This window comes from Rhododendron vialii, chromosome 7a (assembly GCF_030253575.1).
Source record: "Rhododendron vialii isolate Sample 1 chromosome 7a, ASM3025357v1".
NCBI lineage: Eukaryota > Viridiplantae > Streptophyta > Magnoliopsida > Ericales > Ericaceae > Rhododendron > Rhododendron vialii.
In genome coordinates, this window is record NC_080563.1 from 21,752,789 (window position 1) to 21,770,000 (window position 17,212).

The 17,212-nt window shown below is 35.6% G+C and overlaps 1 pseudogene; it reads right to left on the minus strand.

Moving 5' to 3' along the window:
- Positions 1–8,062: 8,062 nt before the first annotated feature.
- The window catches only part of LOC131332798 (homogentisate 1,2-dioxygenase-like), a 19,205-nt pseudogene continuing 10,055 nt past the window's right edge, over positions 8,063–17,212 (minus strand).

A 17,212-nucleotide genomic window follows, 5' to 3' on the forward strand; every position in this document is an offset into this window, starting at 1 on the left:
TTTTCAATACCTTAGAGCATCCATATTGGAATAAGCAAAACAAAAAATTGTTAAAGTTAGCAATGCTTGATCAAAAAAGTGCTCACACTGGAATAACCAAACCTAGCAATCTCTTAACAACTCATCAAATTTTAGTTCTTCAATAATCAAAGCTAGCAATATTTTGTCAATAACCAAATTTTATATCTCAATCAACTACACCAACATTACACAAAAACATTCTCTCTTCCATTCTCTCTCTCTCTCTCTCTCTCTCTCTCTCTCTCTCAACAATGTTTTCAAAAAATAATTTTAAAAAACTGTAACTTTCAGATTTTTTTCAAAAAATTTTAAAAACTGTAAGTAAATAAAGTGTGTTTTTCAAAAATCTATTTTTGGAAATTTCAAAACTCTTTTATAGAAAACTATTTTTTACACAAAATCTGTTTTTTTAAAACTGTATTTATAGTTTTTAAAATTTCAAAACTATTTGTGTAAATATAATTCTTTCAAAATTTCTTAAAATTGTATTTACAGTTTTTAAGTGAACAAAGTATGTGTTTTTGAAAAACTGTTTTTTATTTCAAAAACTAATTTTTTTTTAACTGTTTATAACATAAACTGTTTTTTTTTCCTTCAAAAATTGCTTTTTCAAAAAATATCCATGAAATGAAGGAAAAAAGTTTGGAGAGACCATTGGTTTTGATTATAGGCAAAAAATAACCAATGTGAGATTTGACATTGCTAACTTTAGCAACCTTTAAATGGATAATCAAAAGCTGATGTGGCATGTTTTGATTATTCATATTTGCTTATTCAACTGCTGATACTCTTATATCTCTCGACATATATTATGTTTTATATTTTTAAAATCATTGTTTTATAAAAATAATTGAGATCTATCAAACAAGATCTTTATTGCATATTTTTAGCAACATAGATTGAGAGATATGAACAATTGAAAATGGCACACAAAACCATAATGGACACTTAAAATTAGGACAAAAGAAGTATGTATTAGTGCAATAAATATTTGAGAAATTACGGAGAGAACTTTTGGAGCATTAAAAATGAAGCAAAGAGAAGTAGGCAACAAGTTTTGAACCTATGACTAGGAGTGATACCGATCCGGTTTGGGACCGAACCGGATATTCGGTTTGGAGAAGTTACAAACCGGAACCGGTCAAAACTAATCCGGTCCAATTTCATTCAGTTTATCCAATTTCGGTTCAGTTTCACCGGTTTGGTCGGTTTCCATTATGAGCAACCCCAAACAAAACCACCACTACAGTAGTAAGAGCTGGTCTCTAAGACACAGAGAGAGAGAGAGGAAACCTTGGTGGTCGTCTACGGTCTACATCCCGTCGCCACTTCGCCGCACCGCATCAACAGTCAACGCCGACACCGAGCTCCATAACAGATCAGACCAGAGTTTGGGGGTTTCAAACAAAACTAAAAATTAACAGAGAGATGGACGTGGGAAAGGAATGACGAGAGAGAGAAAGAGAGCTAGAGAGAGAATTAGTTTAAAAACTCCAGTTTAGTCCGATTTTCTGGTCCGGTTCATTCGATTTCAATAACAGTCCTACCTGTTACCACCCATATAATGCACCAATTTGTTGCCACCAAACCATGAATCAATCGCTTAACACCACTAAATACATTGAGCGGTTCAGATTATCAAAATTCGATCGGAAAATGAGAGAAATGAGGAGGTCCACATTTTAACTAAAATGCAAACCACCTCATTTGAGACTGACTATATGTATGTATGTACACATACATACACCATGCCTACATTGAATCTGCCTTTGCTTCCCACTTTGTGTGTGTGGGTGTGCACTTGGGTGTGGTCTGATAGACCAGCTACTACAAATAGCTTGTTGGGCCTCAGTTATGATGGGAGAGCACAGGGGCAGACACCATTGGGCTTACGACAGCAGCTGTTTCAGCCCAAGTTCCAAGCCAAGGTTTAGCCCAACAACTCAGTCCAGCTCAGTAGCAGTCCAGTCAGCCCAACAGCTGTTAATTATGCTAAATTAAGTAGTTAAGTGGTTGTTATGGCCGAGATTAGTTAGTTTGTTGCGCGAGATTAGCTAGTCTGGTATAAATAGTGAGAAGAGGTGAGAAGGAAGGAAGAATGATAATCCAGTAAAGTATTGGGACGAGCGTTCCCTTTTCTGTAACCGTTTTTCCTCTACAATCAATACAATCCACCATTTTCTCTCTATTGTTCTTATTTTGTTCTTGCTTCCTGTACCTAATTCAATCCAGTTATCCTATCATGGTCCTAGAATTTTCGATAACTAAAATTGCTGGGGAATTGAGGCACATATGTATTGTCGCATATATATATATATATATATATATATATATATATATATATATATATATATATATATATATATATATATATATATATATGCGATCTGATTCAAAACTCCTTGTTCCGATGGTATAGGCTTCAATGGCGATCACCCAAAATCGCTTCGCTTAGTACGTACGTACGTACGTACGTTTTCGAATTCTCGAGATCTCTCAAGATTTATACTACAGTATTATTTTTGTTTGTGTGCGCCAATCACTCTTGTACGTACTGATGTAAAAAAAATTCAGTAATGTTTAACAATTTACACATATTTGCTGCTTTAATTACAAGTGCTGAACAACTAACAAAGAAAAAGAGTAACGTGTCAACTTTTTTTGGGCTACATAACTAATACACTTGTACCATATTACTCCTATATTGTTAAGGATTTTAACATTAAAGTTGCCCCTAGCTATGTCAGATGATTAATTTGATGGTTAAAAATCCAATAAGGCATCAGAGTAGGCAATAGCATTCGCGTGTGTTCGCACTTTAATGCCTTACCTAATAACTAAGTTCTTACACGTGTTTAGCCCGCTTATGGAGAATAGACTGACTACATATGAGGGGCGTGTTAAGGATAATAATAATAATAATAATAATAATAATTCTGCTAAAAAATACTAATAATAAGTTACTCCTTTCTTTCTTTAATAGCTGAAACTTTTAGTTATGTTGTTGATTAACAATCTAAAACGTATTATGTTTTCTATATATATAGTTGAGATGTCCATTCATGGGGCCTGTCTTTGGTCTATAATTTAGGGTGGCCGAATTCACAAGGAATGAATAACCTAGCTAGCTATATGAGAAAGTGCCAAGTAGTACTTATTAGTGTTATTCTCCAATTAAAGAAGCAAGCTTCTTCTTTCACGTACATATACGTTTGTACCACTATAAAAAAAAATCACTTTGAATTTTCTCACATGGTTGCCCAAATAACTGAAAAATATTTCCATTTGGAAATTGGGACCACTTCTTTTAGTACGCGTACGAGATGTAACTTGATCCCATGCCGCATAATTGTTGCAGAAAGTCTTTTGTTTCTTTACTTAAAGAAAGAAGATAGAAAAGGTTTTTCTTGTTAAGCAAACTTTAGTCTAGAAAAAGGTTTGTCTTTGTGCGTTACTCCATCTTGCAGGTAACAAACTGACATTGAGTCCGTGGCAGAGAAAGACTCGGCATTGAGGTGTTCGCCTCCCTCGCCCGACCCACTATAAGGCAGCTCTAAAAGAGTCCGATTTTGTTCCTTCACCCTCACCAAACGAGGGTGAACGCTGTCCTCACCCTCATTGGTTGTTTTAACTTGTAGACCCTATCAAGTTTAACTACAGTTAATATTAAAAGCCATAATTTATGGAGTATGACCGCCTTATCTTTCTATTGGGAAAGTTATCCCATGCATTGCAAGAGAAACAACGATTGGGAAATTGACGTCAGATCTGACGAATCCAAATTGCAAATTGCTGAAGAAGCAACAGGATATTTACGAATCGAAATAAAAAAAACACCAAACAATGAACATATATAATTCCACCTCCCAAAAAGCAACAGGATATTTTCGAATCGAAATAAAAAAAAAAACATTTTTCAAGCAATCATATGCAATCCAAAAAATTTATTCGAAAGTTTAACAATTTTTTTTAACAAGTAATTCAAAACAAAAAGACCAACAAAAGTAATTCAACAATTTGTTTCCACAAATAAAAACACCAAAAAAAGTGTATGCATCGAGATTAATCTTCTCCCCATCATATCTTTTATTCTTTCATCTTCATCATCTTTCGGCATTTTCAAGAAGATAAATTGACACTATCTGACATATGTTGACGTGGAAAAGTCTATAATAGAAACAAGCACAAATTTTAATTTCTAGCACTCGAAAAGTAAAATTAGAAAGCAAATATCGGGATTTAATCTTCTTGTTAGTGACAAAGTTGCTGGATATATTATCCAAACCCAAGTCACAGATTTTCTCCATTACAATGTCCTCAATGGATTTATCCTCTCAGAGAAGCCACAATCTCAATTGATTTATCCTCGTGAACAAAAGCATGCAATCTCAATTGATTTTACGATTACTTGCTAATAAAAATAATAAACTAATGCTCACCCAATCTAATGCTTCTTCAGCAATTTGCAATTTGGATTCTTCAGATCCGACATCGATTTGCAATTAAGATTCTTCAGATCCGACGTCAATTTCCCAATCGTTGTTTCTCTTGCAATGCATGGGATAACTTTCCCAATAGAAAGATAAATTGTGGCTTTTTAATATTAACTGTGGTTAAACTTGGTAGCTTGGTTCTACAAGTTAGAAACAACTAATGAGAGTGAGAGTGAGAGTGAGAGTGAGAGTGACGTTCACCCTTGTTTGGTGAGGATAAACAAAATCGGACTCGCTCCAAAATAGATCCCAAAAAATGTGCATTAGAGCATCACCATTGTAAGTAAAGTTAACAGCAATGCTCAAAAAATACCCCACATTATAATAAGTAAAGTTACAAGTCTTTTAAGCAAATAACCAAATTTCACTCATTCTATAACCAAACTTAACTTTTACCAATAACCAAACTCAATAACTCAAAAACACCCCACATTGAAATCATCTCATCGAGTCGAATAATTTGGTGTGGTCGGGTGCGTAATTAAAACTCGTTTGCGATTGGACAAATATGCATTTTGTATTGTGGGGATTTTTTTGATTAGGGATGCAAAAATAACCAATGCGGAGGTAGAGGTTATTAAGTTTGTTTATGGACTAAATGAATAATCAAATGTTGACGTGACAAATTTTTGTTATTAGTTTTAATTATTACCATTGCGGATGCTCTTAGGACTGGGTGCTTATTAAAGGTCATGACTCGTGAGCTAGAGCGATAGCATTCTGTCACTCCATTGCATGAAGGTTATGAATGATGGTATGAAAATACATGCCATTAGGCCATCTACAATGGTATAATCAAAAGTCAATTGTTTTTAAAGTTAACAATGTTGATGCAAAAGATGACTCACAATAGTATAATCAAACTTAGCGACATTCTTAGAAGTAATCAAATTTTAGACTTTAAATAACGAAAACTAGCAACATTTTTCAATAATCAAAATTTATGCACCTCACACCACATAAATTAACTAGTTTCAAAATTTGTATACACGCATGTTTCAACTGGCATTTTCTTCTTCTCTTCTTCGTCTACTCTATATCTTCTTCACTTCACCTATAAGCTATTTCTCTTTCTTTCCCTCCAAAAGTAAGTTCATATCTCTCAATCATCTACAACTCAACATATCATCGCCAGATTAAGATATTTCACTCTTCTTTCCCGTTTCTATTTTTCCTCCCAAAAAATTTTCATAATAGGAGGGAAAGATATCACCGATTTTTTCTCCAAAATTAAAGGAGGTAATCGATATATTTTTGCCTAAAAAAACGTAAATGGAGGAGAGTGAATTGCGCGAGAGAGAGAGAGAGAGAGAGAGAGAGAAAGTGTGTGTGTGTGTGTGTGAAATTGTAGTAGATCCCTTATTTTGATTATGAACTAAAAGTGATCATTGTGAATCTCAACATTGTTAATTTTAACCTCTTAAATGAATAATTAAAAGATGTGTCAACTTTTAATTATCCTTTTTTTATTATACCACTATAAATGCCTTAGGAGAGTTGAATGGATGGATTTGAGTCAATTTGGACAGGTAGTATATGGGTTGAAATCATTGACTTATTTATAACCTATTTGGTTAGAATTAGATAGCTATAAAGGTAAATTATCAAAATTACCCTTGAGATTTTTATAAATTATAGATTATCCCCTCACGTTGGAAAAATTACCAATACCCCCTGTTGTATAACAAATTATCCCATGTCACTGATGTAGCCGCTTGACAATTCGCTGAAATCTTTCTAGCATCATCAAATCCTAATTTCAATGGTTCAATCTGTCCTTTTGTAGGTTGTAAAAGGCTACAAATGTGTGAAAATAGTCTTTTACATGCTACAAAAAGATAGTCAAATTTTCTAGTGATTACATCACGATACGGGGAAAATGCACAGGTGATTTAAGTTATTTTTCAACACCAACAAGTCAAGCAAGACCTTCCAAAGGAGCAATCTAGAAACTGGCACCAGTATGTCAAACACAGTCATCTATGTAAGCAGCACTTCTAACGACAATCCTAGAATATCAAGACAATCCAAGTAAAAAAGTACACAATCAACTCACAGATCACTCTCTCTCACCCCAAACTTCAAAAAGATATGATGAATGTGTCCTAAGATTTTTCCACTCTTCATCATTTTATGTCTTGCTAATGTTCGGTGATGAGAAAAAAGATCTAATACATTTTATAAAAGCAAATGAAAACTGAAAGAAGAGGCCTTACAAACAAGATCCCAACAATAAATGATTTCTCATTTCTCTAAGCGCCCTTTGGCTTGTTAGAAATGGTGACAAAGGCAAGGTCTCACCAATAAAAATAGTCCAATAACAATCAAACAGTTCTCTTCATTTCTTACCATTTCTCACATCTTCTGGTCATCCAACTAAAAGATATGATATTATTCTTTTTCCTTGTCTCCTCTTACCATTACCCTTCCATCCAAAGGAACTGTATGATTTTATTCAAGGCTTATTTATTTCGCACGAAAGCACAAAACTTTGAGAATGAACAGTAAGATTATTGTTTAACTATTATTGTTAAGATGCCTAAATTTTGTACTTAGAAGAATGAAATCTTTTACGAGAATTTAGAAATGAATTTGGAATAAATATCATGATTCTAATCATTGATTCATAAGATTAGAAGCACAACTTTAAGATCACCTAATTAAACTTTAGCCCTACAAGCAATTTCGTGGTGGCATATGATGTCATAGATTTTGGTTGTGCCTCCAAAGTCCTCTCCACCACGTTGGAGGCCAAGGACGGGGCTTCTTTTTTTAATCGTCATGACAACCTAATTTCTCAAATTAAAAATTCAAAAAATAATGTCTCTATATTAACAAACACACAGTTCAAAAAATAGGATAAGTAGAGAAAAAATATAAACAAAAATCAAATTTGAGATGACAAACAATAACTACAAGACCCCACGAGGCCACAGTTCCAATTTTCAGAATTGGTGAGCGAGACAGCAGTTGTAATTCTCTGAACTGGTGAGAGTGAAAATTTATCCAGCTTTAGAAGTTCAATCGTGATCAAAATATGAAACAACAACTTTATCCAACTTTAGAAGTTTAATCTTGATCAAAATATGAAACCAAACTTATTTCAATTTATATAAGTTTTGGTGTAGGGAAAAACTTGAGGACTTGAATTCTGAATCTAACCCTTTGGAAGTACCAAAAGATAGGGCTCAAGCTAACATCCAATGATTATACTTTTTACCATTCCCTTGTTCTGTCATACCAGTATTAAAAGCAAAAGCTCTTACTAACTTATATCAATAGATACATAACCACTTGCGGGATAGTTCAAATGACAAGGACCTAGAAATTCTCGTAGAAGTCTATGGTCCGAATCTCAAGGGTGGACCACTGATGAATTTACTATCTCTCCCTAGAGGTTGCTATCTTTAGGTACCCTAGTAGTTACCTGGTATACGCAGGAAAAGAGGACGACATGTACCAAGAGATTATAGGCGGAACAAAGTCCCAGACACCATCGTTAGCATTCAATAGATTATAGAAGCATAGAATACGGTGACAAAACAAAATATCTCCCAAAAAATTTGCAGCATTCAATAAATTTTTGACAATACGTTCTCATTTCACATAACTCACCTTCATTCGGTTCTGAGGACCCTTATCATCCTTTGGAGGCAAGGATTCCAAGGCAGCTATCTCAAGTAGCGGTAATACATCATCCACCAAAATAAACATATCCTCCTCTATACAAACAATTGGAACAAGAGAATCTTCAGCATCCTCCAATATTCCCCTACCATTCTTGCTCTTGGCCCGGACTTCAAGGGCTTTAAGTCCACTATACAAGACATCCATTAACAAGGTTAGAAGCAACTTCCTTTTCAATAAAGAAATGTTTTACAACTCTCAAAATCAAATCTGTTCTCTCTGGACATACGGCACCTAAAATTTTGGTCAATCCCCAACCAAATAGCACAAAAGTTGCAGCCACCACAAGTAATTTGTTATTTCGGAAGTAAAAATATATTGACTGAAAATGTTATGAACAAAATCATAGATGAAATCAAAGGATAAAGCATAAATGAACTGATAGTAAAATAGGCTAGAAATTTTCAGGTTTCTAGAGAATCTAGACTACAAACACAAAACATTTAATTTAAGGCAAAAAACAATATGGTGTCACTCCACTTGAGCAGTTTTCAATGGTGAAAATAAAAGACAACTCTTGATTGATATAATCCCTTACAAAGAGAGACAAGAATGTTGAACTTTTACAGCCACTAGTGTTACGGCTCATGCGTTGCACGAGACCGCGTGCTCAGTACTATTGATTTAAGAACTTTGATTAGATGTAGAAAATAAGTACATTATAAAAAATAGAATTTCTTACTCAATAATTCGTTGAAAACTCATTTCGTCAAAAAGATTCCCTACAAGTATTATCATAAAAGGATGTTAACTTACAGTAACCATGAGATAGAGCACATTTCTTTTTCTGTTTGCTCTGAATTTTTTAATAACATATGTGAGAATTCATTTTTTTCTTTTTGTGTTTATTCAGATCTTGCAAAACCCTACTCCAATCAAAGAGCATGAACCAAACAGAAAATACGTTTAATGAAGGCTAGAGAGAAGGAAATTCCGGACAAGACAAACCACATCTCCATCCATTTTCCCGCATCCTGCTGGTTTAGTGGCGAAGGAAAAACAAAACTGATTGTCGTGCTACAAAAGTGTACCAAAGGGATGTATAGCTGTGTCGGCATAGAATTTTTTGTGGGATCTCAGCAGCACACCTTTTTAACTATTAGGGAGCTCGTGTGGGGGATGGTAGTGTGGTGGTGATACTGAATCTCCGAAAGTCTCAATCAAACCAAGACATCAAAGTATATAAAAGAGTGATCTTCTACTGAATAGAAGAGATACTACCCTCAGATACTTTATAAAATTTTCCAAAAAATCATTTCAATTTTTCAACAAAAATTCAACCAGAAATAGAAAGCATAAGTCACATACATCAACTAATCATGGAAAAATAGATTGTACAAAACACAGTATTGCAAATAAAAGCAACAAAATATAGAGAATAACTAATCAGAAGAAACACGCTTCTGAGCAAGAATAACGAAACCACAAAATTTTTGCTTTTTTCGCTAGACCAAGACTTGTGTGAAATAATGAAGAACAGTTATTCTAAAGCACCTAAAAATAAAATGACAAAATAATGAAGAATAAAACTGTCTCTACGAAATTGATGCTGATAACAATGGAAGAAAAGATTACCCTTACATCTGGTTGTCAACGATTACATAGGTAAATGGTGAATTGCCCTCCTTGGAGACCGAGAACAAAGAAAAAGTGGGAAAGGAAAGTCAAAAAGAAGACAAATGAGTAACATCATGTAGTGCCATCAATGACGGCCCAAAAAAAAAAAAAAAAAGGTAGCGTATTTGTGTATCATTTGAAAAAGTAGCGTATCGAGAAGCTCTAAATAAAATTACAAATTATGGTTGAAAAGCATGCTATCAGGGGCGAGCAATATAGTAAGATGAGATTTGGTACAATGTGACAAAAGCTACACTAGTGAAGAGGTAAAGCAGTATCATAGGATATGTTACATCATAGGCTATTAATTGCAAAGTGAGGGAGCCTCATTCTTAGTTGGGTTTGGAGAGGGGAATTAGAAAAGATTCAAGATTGAAAAACTGTATCTATCTGTAAGTTCTCTTCACAGTGCTTTACATTTGAACCATAGAATAGGTGTCCTTTAGCATTCAATCAGTAAAAATGTAAAACAACGCAATTGGATTAGTTCAACAAGTTTTACCACACAAGAAAAGAAGTATCTATACCATTGGCTTCTAGCTCCTCTAGTATTCCTCTACCTTGAGCATCATCTGCAATCTAGCACTAACAAATCCCGCATGAAGGCAATAATATATTTTTCCTAGTGTTAACTCTAGCAAAAGAAATTATACCCATAATAGGAATCAGTGAGTAAAATTTCCTGGCAATGACACTGTGACAGGTAACTTAAAAATTGAAATTAGATGCTGATGTATTGATTTTGTTATATTGTTCCCCATGTTCTCTAGACATTTCAACGACATTCAGTAATTTATGAACACTTTAATTGAGTTATTGCATAATATCACAATTAGAGAAGAGTACACATTCAAGTCTCAGAATAAATGCATTTCGATCATTCTAATCATACAGACCTGCTTTTGGCACCGAATTGTAGCCTTTTCCTGAGTGGAGGTATCATTCTCTAGAAGAAGAAAAAGAAGAAGGCATAGCACGTGTAGAGAGGTTTAAGTGGTGTTTGCCACCTATTCGATGGCCTAGCTAATGCAGATTTATGACATGGAAATCTTGGAAGGGTGCTAATTGCAGAAAGCAGCCCGTTTACATGTCATAAATCACTGGAATGAGAAAAACAGCAAGGACTACAACATATTTCGAGCAGTGCTTAGTCCTCCATTCATCTGTAGTGATGTATCATAACACAAATATAAGACTGAAACATCATTCCATATTGTTACAATACAACCTATGATCGTTGCAATAATTTAGGCTAATTATAACACTTATGTCCAAGTGTTATAGTTAGCCTTGGGTTCAAGCCCAGACGATCCACGCAGGTCAAAGCATTCCCTACATTCCCACCTCCGTGAATCTGCAATTCTCAAAAACACCATAATACTATTAAATCCTTCCCGGGTACTCCTTTCCAGAGCGGGTATGAATGCAATTCTACTTGTACGTACAAGAAAATTAATCCTTTAAACAAGCATATCGTTTTGTAACAAAGTTTACGTTTGCCTTGTATTCCAAGGCACGTGTATGTTCGCCTCGTCTCAAAAGGACGCGGTCCGGAGCCTCAACTCGGCCCACCTTAGAACTCAAGCAGATTGTGAGATGAGGATTTGTTTTTGTTTTTTTTAGGAACGGAGATGAAGATTTTCGGTTTCATTCTCTCTCCCTAGAGAAAGAGAAATCTGGAGAGTAAAAATAAAGTGAGGTGTGGGCTATATTGCAGGTTATCATAAAAATTCAAGTGGACACCCAAGGAACACGTAACCATCTTCAGGGGCAATAGTTAGCTTGAGGATTTCTAGCGTTTTAGTTTAAAGCCCTAATATAAGAACAACATTATGACTATGTTTTTATACGGCCTACTTCAACACAATCGCATATAGATTCAACAATCTAAAGATGATTCTTGAACCAGCAATCGTATGTGGATTCATACCTGCGTCTATGCTGCTCTGAAGCCTCAATCGATGAACACCAAATAGGCTAGGAAGCACCAATCGACAGGTAAAAAACCATAAGCGAGCACCTCTGTAGCACACCGCTTGAACCCAACAACATGCAAGCCACACCGGAAAACAAAACAGACAAGAAAAAGGGGACACATTCAAGAATATCAGTCCATGAAAACCAACAAAAAAAAAAAAAAAACCAATCGGCAAGTAACAAACCCCAAAGTAACACCTCTGTAAACACACTACTCGAACCCAACAGTAGGCAAACCACAGCGCAAAATGTAGATTGGAAAACAACCAGCAAAAAAGAGAGCGCAACCATTTAGGGAGAGCAGACGGCGTCGACCTCAGGCGCGGACTTGGCTCAGTTTTCTGAAGACGGCGTCGGTGAGTTATGCCAGTCAGATTTTCAGTCATCGTCTGATGGTGTTGAGAGAGAGAGAGAGAGAGTATTGCCCTCTGAAGAAGAATGGCGTGTATTTCGGGGAGAGCAGGAGAGTAAAGTGGAGGGGAAATACTTGGACGCAACTAATCCACATGTACTCCAACAGGTGCAAGGCCACAGTCTCAATTGCCTCCAAGACACTTAAAATTAAGAAAATAGAAGAGAGCGAATAGACGAAAGATGAGAACTTCACGGTTTGGGGATCGGATGCCTAGCTTTGTTGTAATTGAAGCATATCCTGTTCATGCAATATGTCGTTCTTTCGTAAAACAACAATTTGTGGTTTGTTTTACAGAAGAACTGTGGCTTTATGATACGGGTGTTCACAGATTTTTTTGTATTAGTTTGATGGTTTCCTACAAATGATGAGAAACATATTTCTCAAGCTCTAAAAATGAACATATTTCCCAAACCCATGAGCTTTTTCCCCAAGGAATGCATCTTCAATGATTTCTCTCACGTCTTATGTAGGTTGGTTAAGTTAGTTGGCATCCAGATAAAAAATGTCAATTTTTTTTTTTTTTTTGTTTAGTATGTCTAATCCTATTGAGAAAGAATACCAAGAAAAAAGGCCAGGGGTATATACTTGAGACCTAAACAATACAACATGGGAGCAAGCTCCAAGCAAAACTAAGCCTACTAAAGAGAAACAGCAAAGCACCAAACAAGACCAAGACCAAATCTCTAAACCAACAATTTTAACTACAACAATTGAATCTTGTGTGCAATCCCAAGTGTCTCTGATGCTTATATTTTCCTAATTTCCTCTAATAACAGGACATATGTACAGGCTAATATGTCCCGTCAATTTCTATCAATCCTTTCTATCTAGGCTCTTCTGCTATTTCTTTCATGCAAAAAATGCTATTTATGGTAAAGCCTATTTCACCACAATATGCTTAGCATTCTTCCCCTTGCAATGTTGAATTAGTTCAAGAAAATGGTAACATGATGCCATGGCTAATCAAGCACTGCTATTGAGGACACCCTTCTTGTTCAAGTTAAATGCCTTTTAAGTGGATTACCTTTTGAAAAGACTCCTAGACAAGTGGTGTAATAAATGATAATCTTTTGTAGCTTTTATTTATCTCACACACAATCCGAAAATTTAAGCTGACTTGCTAGTCCAATGTGATTGGTCCACTACTAAGTATGTATAGTACGACTACTTGAGACTATAGAAGTTGTCAAGTACACGAACATGTCGCGTAGACACGTACTGCATTGGCGATCTAGGAACTAAACTGAGTGTAGAAGGAAAATGGGTTAAAGAAAAATATACAAAGCGTGGGATAAAAAAGCAAATTTCAATGCTTAGTCTCATTAGATTTTGTTCTATTACACTTCCTTAAATACAATTGAAGAAGAACCATTTAAAGTGCCAATCTAGGAGTTGTTTTTAAATACTGAAAAAGGGCTAAATAGTGATTCACCTTGGCACGTTTTTACTTGTGCATAACAGTTCTTGGATGATTATAAACTGACAGTAAAAATAATGGCAACCCACTTTGAATGTAGTAGAACCTATACACAAAAAGAAGCAATGTAGCAAATTTTATCACAATGCTAGCAATATCGTCACTCCTCACCTCGGAAATTGTCGCATTCTGACGAAGCAAATGTGCTTGCAGAACTGACCATACCACAAATCGCCAAAGAGTCCACTCTCAGTTCTCAACAAATACTCATAACAACTACTCTACACCATAAGGGTAATGCTAAACAACAACAACACAACAACAACAAATGTGCTAGCAAATTTTATGACAATGCTAGCAATATCGTCACTCCTCACCTCGGAAATTGTCGCATTCTGATGAAGCAAATGTGCTTGCAGAACAGACCATACCACAAATCGCCAAAGAGTCCACTCTCAGTTCTCAACAAATACTCATAACAACTACTCTACACCATAAGGGTAATGCTAAACAACGATAAAGAAATTAGCAATCCATGTCTTCCCAAGTCAACTCCACCGCCTCCCAAGTCAACTCCACCGCCGACCCCCCCCCATACACACACACACACAATACGCCATTAACGGTGCATAGTGTAAAGAACAATTTTGTTTTCTCATTTGAACCATATACATTGGGATTTTTCCCTAATGAGACAACATTCATTTTTTTTCTTGGTAAGTTACATGAGCCAATCACAATGCAAAAACTTATTTTTTTGTTATTGCATTTTGCAATCAAATGACGATCAACATCAAGTAGAATAGGGAAACGTTGACAATAAATAACCTGCATTACTAAATTGAGAACATGTTCACAAGGCCTTGAAGAGGCTCCAGTGAGATTTGAGTCAAATATCTCGGCTAGCTGCCACAGATGTTTTTGAAGTTAATGAGATTTTTGGCAAGCCAAAATATGACCCAGCAGAGGTCTAAGCATGAGACGAGCTTATCAACATCTTAGAACAGTGTTACCTTATTTACTAAGCATAAGACAAGCTTATCAGCATCTTCCACAATTTTACGCATACCCACTGCCTTCAGGATCGCTAATTGCTTGATCCAACTCAACGAATACAAGTTTCATTCCTTCAACAGACTGCAGCAAAAACATTTTAGTTAGAACTGGATGTTGGTTGAGAGAGAGAGAGAGAGGGAGAGAGAGTAAAAAGGGGGGGAAATGTCAATGAGACCATAAAACAAAAACAAAAAATTAATGGCTCTAAACTCAATCTAGCAACAGATATTCTACACCTCACATATCTGAAAAACAAATGACAGCAGAGGAGTACACCGTTTATAAAAAATAAAAATAAAAAACCCTGTTCAAGGGAGCCATATTCAATAATATCTAGCTCTTCATTTCAGTCTCTAGGCCATTTGCAACAACAGTTGTTCTGTGAATAAAATGTCTCTCCATGTGCTTCTCAGAATATCCTAAAGGTAGAGATTGTTATAAACCTTGAGCTTGGAATATTTCACATCTCTGCTTCCCATACTTGTTTTAGTGTTCATCTAGCTTGCAACTCTTCTCTTTGTTCTTGATGCCAATTGCGAGTTTGGCAAATCTTCCATTACAGAAATGGTTTATATTTAGGGAATTCCATCCAACTTTTTCCCCTCCAAAGCCTTTTCCACTAATTCCCGACTTTTGATGCTTGTAAAAAACCCTACAGGCAAAATCATTGGGAGGAACTCTGTTCCTCTCATTTCCCATAGCATGCTTTAACTTTCTTTTGATTTTAGTAAAAGAAAATTGGGAAGCAATTCTTTCACTGAGCAACTTGTGATGAGAAGATTGCCCTGACGAATGTTTCATCACTTCAGGTTGAGAAATACGAGCATTTGCTGGTCCAAGCTTCAAAAAGACAATTCTATTTGATGTTTGACAATTTCCATGTCCCTTCAACAATAATCATCATGTTCACTCCTTCCTACCCACATCTCTAGGGGAAAACTAAAAAAAAAAAAACTATTATTCTAATTTGCAAGGGAGGATTACAATCCACTACAGATTCAAGTTACCACTTAACAACACTTACAAAAAATACTTGAGAGGACCCATTTGGGTTTGTCAACTTATGCAGTTTAGACCAGTAATATCCCAGGTGGAAATGGAAACGCATATATTAGATGTGGAAAGACGAAGTGGAAAAAAGCTCTCAAACTCCTTAAGATATGAATCCATCTATTTTGATTAGTCCTTGTTCATCGCACGAAGTCGCATGCTCATCTCAGACTTAGCTTAAATAAAATTCAAGCTTAGACAAGAATTCTCACAAAATTAAGCGATAGATGACACATTTAAAGGACCTTTTTATTTCTTATGCTGCCAAGAGAGAGAGATTCCTTGCAAGTTTTTTTCTAATTTAATAGAGAAATCATGGAAGTAATCCTCTGCACTTTCTAAATAAGCACATTTCATCACATACGTATTCAGTAAGCTAATTGAGAATTGACTCGCTCAACCCTCCAACATGATTTAGTCATCTAGATAAATTAGATCAAGAAAGAATTAGGTGAAAAGGATGGTGGTGTTATATTATTCCTTGGCAATCAATCTAGGAAATTTGAAGAATCGTGAAAATTGGGGCGCGACAAATCGGATAGAAAGTAAAGCCTAGAAAAAGGAGCAAACGGGAGAGACGGGGGCAGGGGACATGAGGTAGGGAAGTAGGTTCTCGAGAGAAATCGGTGAGGAGTACAACTGTGCAGTAGAGAAGTCAGTCGGATGAGAGAAGGGGTATAAATGTAATACAGTGGTGAAATGTCATGGAATTAACAAACTGGGTCATGGCATTATCGGCACCCCTAAAACAAGCCAATTTGGGTTTTTAAGTCCAGCCCATATTGAACCCATTTTTAACCCACCTAAACCCATATAAATATGGGTTGATATTGAACCCATATCAACCCATTATATAATTTGGGTGGGTTAAAAATAATGATGTCAAAGTAACACTTTTAAAATTAGCATTAAAACCATGCAATGCCATGATTTTTCATGGTAGGAAATTGGTAGACTAGAGTCCTATTTATGGTGGTTGAAGTATGGAATTTTGTCTGCAAGTTGTGCTCACTTGGACTGAAAGGATCACTCATCCATAAGTTCTTGATCGAGCTATTAGGTCTTCATACACAATCTCTCTATCTCTTTCTAATCATTACCCCTATTTCCAATCATTACTCTATTTCTCTCTATACTTATTACCTACAAATCCAAATCCAAATCTAAATCCAAAAATGAACAAGGTCTAGTTGATTCAAATAGGTTTAAAAGCCAGCTGCTTTCCTGAATCGGATCCATGAATATTAGGAACACAAAAGTATGCTAACACATCGCAAAGTAAAGTGTTTTCTAATGAGTTCAGGTAGATATAGTTATTCAACCAAGCAATCGCATCTCCATGGAAGTAATAATCTTAAAAAGCAGTATTAAAATCCGGTATATGATATTAGGCAAATATGACAAGTTGCAGAACATTGTGAAGAATTTTTAGGAAGACACCAAACCTGCTTTGCATAGAGAGAGAGCAACAAGTTGTGA